This window comes from Oryx dammah, unplaced genomic scaffold (genome assembly GCF_014754425.2).
Source record: "Oryx dammah isolate SB20612 unplaced genomic scaffold, SCBI_Odam_1.1 HiC_scaffold_6, whole genome shotgun sequence".
Taxonomy (NCBI): Eukaryota; Metazoa; Chordata; class Mammalia; order Artiodactyla; family Bovidae; genus Oryx; species Oryx dammah.
This window is the reverse complement of record NW_024070190.1, coordinates 1,622,886-1,631,945: the sequence shown is the minus strand read 5'-3', so window position 1 is coordinate 1,631,945 and position 9,060 is coordinate 1,622,886.

Below are 9,060 nucleotides of genomic sequence, written 5' to 3'. Positions count from 1 at the left end.
ATGCGGTCTGAAATAACAGGAATCAGTGAAAATTTCAAGTATAAATACAGATCGGAGATCATTTACGTATCACAACCAGACAAATGTATCCCACTGAGCTGAGTGTGCTTTCAACAGGAAGCAGGAATTTTTGGGCCACCTCCCAACCTCTGATTCTCGGCGGTTATAAAATATTTGAGATACATTTTGTTTCCAGTTTTGCAACAGACTTCTCCAACAGCTTATTTGCTTCATGTGTCAACAAACTTGAAAAACTAGCCTCTTACATAAGATAATGAGACATGTGAAAAGCCATTGTTGGTGACCTGGTTCCCCCAAAACTTGGGCAAAGATATTGCAGACTGTGACTTGGAAGCAGCCTTATCTTGATGGGACTTCAATTCCTAGATAACTCTTACTCTTTGGAATAAATTGGCTTGGGATCTTTTTAAAGGATGTTTACATTTAGTGACTCTGTAAGCCAAAAAATAGCAGAGTAGGAAAGGGGAAAGAGGACTTTGCATCATTCCAGGAAAATAGTTTTTGCCTACTTTGGAGGGAAATCATCCCCAGGGATGAGACCACAAGGAGATCCCTTAGAGCACAATCCTGACCGCCCAGGTCCGGTGACCACACTCAACGTTTTTTTTTTTTCAAATCTGCTCAAACATTAGCAGAAACTACCAAGCCTGTCTGTGAAAGTGGCAAAAATTCAAGCTTGATCTTCCCAAAATGCAGCTCAGATCAAGTTGCCAAAGTTTTACTGATCCTGTATCATGTATAGTAAAATTTAAGCGCAGATTCCTCAGTCCAGCTCTCAGAGTGTGCTCGGTCAGTTCTGACTCTTTTGTGATACCCTGGACTGTAGCCCATCAGGCTTCTCTGTCCATGGGATTTTTCAAGCAAGAATACCGAAGTGGGTTGCCATTTCCTTCTCCAGGGGATCTTCTGGCCCAAGGGTTGAGTCTGCGTCTTCTGCATTGCCAGGTGGATTCTTTACCACTGAGCCACCTGGGAAGCCCCCAACTCTCAGCACCCTCCCCAATAATTTTTCAACTTATCTTCCATTACTCATACAGATTCTAATAGAACTAGATTACTGACTAGTCCATGAATTATCCCCTATCTTTTCTATTTTGTTGTCTTTATTAATGTGGTATGACAAATACTATGGATATTGGTCCAGTTATGGTTTTCTCTTTTTTTTTAAAATTAATTTTTATTGGAGTATAGTTGCTTTCAGTACAGTTATTAACTCTAGTATTAGTGGAGTGCTGACTGTGTGCCAGATACCATGTGATGACTGTCCGTGCATTGTCATATTTCATTCTCATTATGGTCTGGACACAGAGTTGCTAATTAATTGTTTAAGGTCACATGACCTGCAAATGACAGAGTAAGGATTTGATCCTTTCATGTCATATGTCTGACATGAGAGCCCTCATTGTACTGCATGCATCTGGACTTCCATAAAAAATCATATTTCTGAGAGAGTTCATTTTATCTACCATTTAAAAAAATAATATGTAATTTTATTTGTTTTTTGTTGTTTTTAATCTTTGTCTATTTATTATTTAAAATTTATTTTTATTTTTTAACACCGAAAACATTTTGTACAGCATATTAAAAAGCAGAGACATTACTTTGCCGACAAGGGTCCGTCTAGTCAAGGCTATGGTTTTTCCAGTAGTCATGTATGGATGTGAGAGTTGGACTATAAAGAAACCTGAGCACCGAAGAATTGATGCTTTTGAACTCTGGTGTTGGAGAAGACTCTTGAGAGTCCCTTGGACTGCAAGGAGATCCAACCAGTCCATCCTAAAGGAGATCAGTCCTGGGTGTTCATTGGAAGGACTGATACTGAAGCTGAAACTCCAATACTTTGGCCACCTGACGCGAAGAGCTGACTCATTGGAAAAGACCCTGATGTTGGGAGGGATTGGGGGCAGGAGGAGAAGGGGATGACAGAGGATGAGATGGCTGGATGGCATCACCGACTCGATGGACATGAGTTTGGGTAGACTCATGGAGTTGGTGATGGACAGGGAGGCCTGGCGTGCTGCGATTCATGGGGTTGCAAAGAGTTGGACACGACTGAGCGACTGAACTGAACTGATGGCTGATATCAGACTTCACGGTGGTGCTGGTGTTAAAGAACCTGCCTGCCAATGCAGGAAATGGAAGAGACACAGGTTTGATCCCTGAGTCAGGAAGATCCTGTGGAGAAGGGCATGGCAACCCACCCCAGTATTCTTGCCTGGAGAATCCCATGGACAGAGGAGCCTGGTGGGTTGTAGTCCATTGGGTCAGAAAGAGTGGGACACAACTGAAGCAACTTAGCACATGTGCATAGCCAATATAACAATGTGGTATTTGCAGGTGAACAGCATAATTTTATTCAGTAAATGTCCATTTCAATGCATTTTTGAGGTGGCAGAAATGTAAAGGAAGAGTTAATCAGTAGAAAAGACAACAAAAAGTTAATCCAAAGCATCAGTACTATCACTTAGCTGAATTGCTATACAGTGAAATACTTTCATAATATTAACAGAACTTTTTTTGGAGAGTAGTTGATTTACAATGTTGTGTGTTTCAGGTATACAGCAAAGTTAATCAGTTATACATTCTCTACCATTTTTTTCTGGCTGCACTTGATCTTAGTTGTGGCAGTCTTAGTTGTGGGATCTAGTTCCCTGAGCAGGATTGGAACCCAGGCCTCCAGCATTGGGAGCACAGTCTTAACCACTGTACCACCAGGGAAAGTCCCCATTCTCTACCATTTTAAAAAATAATCACCTTGCAATCATTCTGACTCCCTCCCTAACTACATTGTGAGAGTGGGGATCATGACTTTCTGTATTCTGTATCCTTTGCAACGCCGAGGTCTTGCACAGAGTAGGCCTTCATTTGTTCTAGGCAACCCTGATTATCTGGAGATCAGATTCTGAAAAGGAAAGCAGAGTAGACCAAAAGAGGGATTTGGTGAGGTTGATTTCTGCACCCCACCTTCTCCCTCCGCTCCTCTTTTCTCCACCAGAACTGGAAGGCTGGGACTTCTCTGGTGGTCCAGTGATTTAGAATCTGCCTTGCAATGCAGGGGATGTGGGTTCAATCCCTAGTCCTGGAATTATTAGGTTGGTGCAAAAGTAACCTTGGTTTTGCATTGTTGAACTTTGCTGCTTGATATCGCAATACACTGAAAAATAAATGTGGTTATCTTATATACGATTTTCATGTGCATTTCTTTTTTTTTGCTAAGTACTTATTACTTGCTATTTATTTTATGTTTATTTTAGACAATAGAAATAATGTTAGACAAAAAGCAAATTTGAGTGATTTTTTAATTCGAGTTCAGAATGGGTCAGAAAGCAGCAAAGACAACTTGCAACACCAACAACACATTTGACCCAGGAACTGCTAGTGAACGTACAGTGCAGTGATGGTTCAAGAAGTTTTTCAGAGGAAACGAGAGCCTCGAAGATGAGGAGCACAATGGCTGGCTGTTGAAAGTTGACAGTGACCAATTGAAAGGTCCATCAAGGCTGATCCTCTTACAACTATATGAGAAATTGCCAAAGAACTCAACGTCAGCCATTCTATGGTCATTCAGCATTTGAAGCAAATAGAAAAGATTAAAAAGCTCAATAAGTGGGTGTTTCATAAGCTCACCGAAAATCAAAAAAATCGTTTTGAAGTGTCACCTTCTCTTATTGTACTCAACAACCGTGAACCATTTCTAGATCGGATTGTGATGCACAAAAAGTGGATTTTATATGACAGCTGGCAATGACTAGCTCAGTGGCTGGACCAAGAAGAAGCTCCAAAGCACTTCCCAAAGTCAAACTTGCACCAAAAAAACTCACGGTCATTGCTTTGTGTCTGCTGCTCGTCTGACCCACTACAGCTTCCTGAATCCTGGAGAAACCATCACATCTAAGTGTGCTCACCAAATCGATGCGATGCACCGAAAACTGCTACACCTGCAGCCTGCATTGGTCAACAGAAAGGGCCCCCAGTTCTCCACGACAACGCCCAGCCACAGGTCGCACAACCAATGCTTCAGAAGTGGATTGAATTGGGCTACAAAGTTTTGCATCATCTTCCGTATTCACCTGACCTCTCATCAACTTACTACCACTTCTTCAAGCAGCTCAACAACTTTTTGCACACAAAATGCTTCCACAAGCAGCAGGATGCAGAAAATGCTTTTCAAGAGTCCATTGAGTCCCGAAGCATGGATATTTACACTCCAGGAATAAACAAACTTATTTCTCATTGACAAAAATGTGTTGATTATAATGGTTCCTATTTTGATTAATAAAGATGTGTTTGAGCCTAGTTATAATGATTTAAAATTTACAGTCTGAAACCACAATTACTTCTGTACCAACCTAATAAGATCCCACATGCCATGGAGCAACTGAGCCCGAGTGCCACAACCAGAGAGTCTGTGGGATGCAATGAAAGATCCCACACGATGCAACAAAGGGCCTGTGTGCTGCAACTAAGACTTGACGCAGCCAAATTAAAACAAAAAAGGAACTGGAGGCAGAAAGATGTAAAGGTTGTATCACTGCCAGACACTGGTGTGCTGGAGCTGTTTTGTACCACTTCGAGAGTATGTTTTCTAAACTTTATGTTTAGAGATGTGACATTAGAAACTTGAAATTGGCCAAGTGGCAGTATTTACACCGTGGAAATAGCTGACACTACAAATTAGTTAGGACTCCCACCCCCCGACCAGGGAGCTGGTTTGCCAGTATACTAGGGCCTGCCCAAAGATGTGAGGGACCCATGATTCCAGTTGCCTTTTGTCTTTTCCCTGCTCCCTTTAACTCTCTCAACTTTTGGACCCACAGAACTTTGTTAAGTGCCTTTTTTAAGCAGGTACTCTGCTAGGAGATAAGAAGAATACTGTGATTACTGCCATCTGGTTCCTTGCTGAGGAAATAAGATATACATGAGTAATGTGAATAATTGCTAACTAATGATCTTGTTTTTTTTTTTTCTCTTCATTTGTCTTAAAATTAAAAGTATGTATATTTACATATATGAAAGTGTAGAAAAAAATGTAAATGCCACGAGGACAGGAACCTGACTCTTTGCAACCGCATGGAAACCCACCATGTTTCCTCTCTCCAGGAACTGGAAATCCAAACACCAGGACCCTGCAGTAAAATCTTCTACAGCTTTACCATATTTTCCATTTGCTTCTTTATCAATAACTGAGAAATGCCTATTAACCTCTCTCACTATGGTAGTGGATTTCTCGGCTTCTCCTTCAAATAAAGTGCTTCACTCTGTAGTTTTTTCAGATTTATTTTCCAGGTCTCTAGCAGTTTTCCTTTCATCTGTGTCTGAATCAATATTTAAATCTTCCGCTGAGGTTCAAATTTTAACTATTTATTTTTAGTTTTTGAAAGTGAAAGTGTGAAAGTGTTAGTTGCTCAATCATGTCCAACTCTTGCTACCCTGTGGACTGTAGCCCGCCAGGCTCCTCTGTCCGTGGAATTCTCCAGGCAAGAATACTGGAGTGGGTAGCCATTCCCTTCTCTGAGTGATCTTCCCAACCCAAGAATCAAACTCAGTTCTCCCACATTGCAGACACAATTCAGATTCTATACCACAATTCAAATTCTTTACCATCTGAACCACCAGGGTTAGACTTTTAAAAATGTGGTCTTTTTCTACTTTGTCTCATCATTGTTGATATTTTATTATTTTTTTTATGCTTGGAGAAGGCAACGGCACCCCACTCCAGCACTCTTGCCTGGAAAATCCATGGACAGAGGAGCCTGGTAGGCCACTTAAAAATGTTATTGAAGTAGAGTTGATAATGTTGATACTTTAAATACTTTTTGTTTGTTTGTTTGTTTTGGCCACACCCAGCGGCATGTGGGATCTCAGTTCCCCAGACCAGGGATCAAACCCATGCCCCCTGCCGTGGACATACTGATCCTTAATCACTGGATCATCATAGAAGTTCCAGATACTTTAAATACTTTTGTACAGTTCTTTAAACTCAGTTGTATTTGGTATCTGGTAATTCCATCATCTGCTGTTTAAAGCTGATCCTGAAGGTATTTATTTCATGATGATGATGATGATAATGACAACTCACTTCCAGATATGCTCAGAGACTTTTAAAATTGGTCCCAAATTCTTCTGATATCCTTAAGGTCCGTCTTTAAGTGTGTTCCTCAAGAGAGGATTGGCTTCTGCTCGGTCAGGTGTTTTATGGTGCCATCGACCCGAAGCTGCTTAAATGATATGAGTTCTAGCTCCAAGCCTGCATGTGGGTGGGCTCATGATAAGTTAGGAATGACCATGGAGATTATTTTTTTTTCTTTTGTTCTGCTCCATCTAGGACCTAAGGCTGAAACACAGTAGCATTCCCACTAGCCCCTCCCCCCACTTCATCCACTGTCCTCATTGTCTTTAAGGGGCTCCTGAATTTATCCAGTGGTCTATAATGCAAACTCTCACATTGCAGTGGTCTGGGGACTTGTATTTTGCCACTCACACTTAGGCTGTTAAACCAGAATTGTCAGCCGCTAGAGAAGGCAATGGCACCCCACTCCAGTACTCTTGCCTGGAAAATCCCATGGATGGAGGAACCTGGAAGGCTGCAGTCCATGCGGTCGCTGAGGGTCGGACATGACTGAGCGACTTCACTTTCACTTTTCACTTTCATGCATTGGAGAAGGAAATGGCAACCCACTCCAGTGTTCTTGCCCGGAGAATCCCAGGGACGGGAGCCTGGTGGGCTGCCATCTATGGGGTCACACAGAGTCGGACACGACTGAAGTGACTTAGCAGCAGCAGCAGGGACTTGTAAAATGATCTCCAGGGAAAGGTGGTTCCAGTGCTCACTTTCTTTCTTGGACTTGTATTGTGTTGGCCAAAAAAGTTCATTTGGGGTTTTCATAAGATGTTACAGAAAGACCGGAGCAAACTTTTGGACCAACCCAATACTTTCTTATTTCCGCTTCTTTCCTACCAGTTCAGCTATGTGTTTAAAAGTAAGAATTTTGTATTTTTAGAAAAAATTTTCTGATATTCTGTACTCAGAGATTCTTTCTGGAATCTAGTTGCCTAAAGTGCCAAAAAGAGATGTCCTGTGTCCAGGCAACAACTTGCCATCTCAGTTAAGAGGAATCTCTGCCCTTATTACCCTTCTCCTCCTCCACAAATTTTATTCATCCTCATCTTCTTTTCATTATCTTATCTATCCCAACTAATAATAAGAGCTCTCATTTGTCTTAGTGCTTGCTATGTGCCAGTTACTGCCCTAAGTTCCTTACACTTTTATTTCATTTACAATTTAGAGCAGTCTTGTGATGTAAGTAAAATTTAATCTTTCTCTTGTGGAAGAGGAGACAGAGGTTCAGAAAAGTTAAGCTGTGTGCCCATGGAAGTCTGTGTGCTTGTCCACCAAACTCTGCTCTTTGTCACAACTGAGAGACAAACTGATATGATGTTCTCAGTCAACATCTTGAACTCGAATAGGTTTAGAAAATACAGTTAGTTAAAATTAAAGGATGTTCTTTGCAGTGGAATCTCAGAGCGTTTAATACATTCAGTGTGCACTGAGTCTTTAAGAGAGTGATGTGTGTAACTTTCCCAAAGCTCTTTTCAGCACAGAACTCATTTTTCCTGGGGGAACATCTGCAATGTGTATCATAGAGCATATTTAGAGAACTATAGCTCTAAAATAATGAAATTTAACCCTCTCCTTCCATACATCTAAGCATCAAGAAATTTTGAAAACTTCAGAGAAAAATGAAAAACAGTCTTTAACTTTATAGTGATGATGATGATAATCTACACCAAATGTAAGTCCCCAACTCAACCACTCTTCTAATCAGGCAGATTTGTCTTCAAGTGACTTTTCCCATACTCAAAACTAACCTCACATGACTTATCACTGAGGGCCTTCAAAAGACTATGTCACAGTCTACAGAGTTACCAAAGGGGGTTCCCCAACTTCCTACTATGTGGATAGCATTTTTGGCACAAGTGTGAGCATCAGAGAGACACCAAAGGGGCAACCCTCACTCGGAACTGTATATTCAGTGATAACTAAAATCCCAGAAGTCTCACCAAAAGGAATACACAAAAATATTAACCATGATTATGATTATTTTTGTTTAACTGTATCTGCCTTTTTAAATGTCTGCAATATGATGTGTTATTTTTATAAGAAAAGTCTTTTTTAATTTAATTTTAAAATGTTATTTTACTTCATTGTTTTTATTTGGCTGCCTTAGGTCTTAGTTGCCGCACAAGGAATCTTGTTTGTGTCATGTGGGATCCTGCATTGTGGGGCATGGACTCTAGCTGTGACGTGTAGGCTCAGCGGTTACGGCAGGAGGGCTTAGTTGCTCTGCAGCATGTGTGGACCTCAGTTCTCAGACCAGGGATTGGACCCATATCCCCTGTATTGCATTAAGTCACTTAATTTGATTTTTAAATTGACTAATATTATGTTAGTTTCAAGTATACAACATAATGATTTAAGAAAGGTATTTTTAAAAAAGGAATCTTGTAATCACTTAAAAGGGCAAATGCATTTAAAATATTTCAGAATCTGGGGACTTCCCTGATGGTCCACTGGTGAATAATCCATTTTCTAATGCCGGGGATGCTGTTTCCATCCCTGGCCTGGGAACTAAAATCCCACATACTAAGGAGCAACGAAGCCCAGGTGCCACCACTGGAGAAGCCTGTATGCCACAACAAAGACCCAGCACAGCCGAACAAAAAAAAAGGGACTCACAATTCCCTTTAAAAAAAAATGTCAGAATCTGAAGCTCAGAGAGGAAAGTGACTTTTCCAAAGTCACACAGTCTGTCAGAGGTCAAACTGGAATTCTCAGCTGCCTGGCTAGGACACTTCTCAAGATACCGTAAATGACCCCGTAGTCACTCAAGATGAACTGCTGGTGGGCTTGCCCTTCCTCAGAAAAGACTCCCCCAAAGAAGGAAAACATATGTCTTCTGGGTGTCTTCTGGATATCTTCTGGGTGGGTGGGAGGTGGGTGGGAGGTGGGTGGGAGGTGGGTGGGAGGTGGGTGGGTGG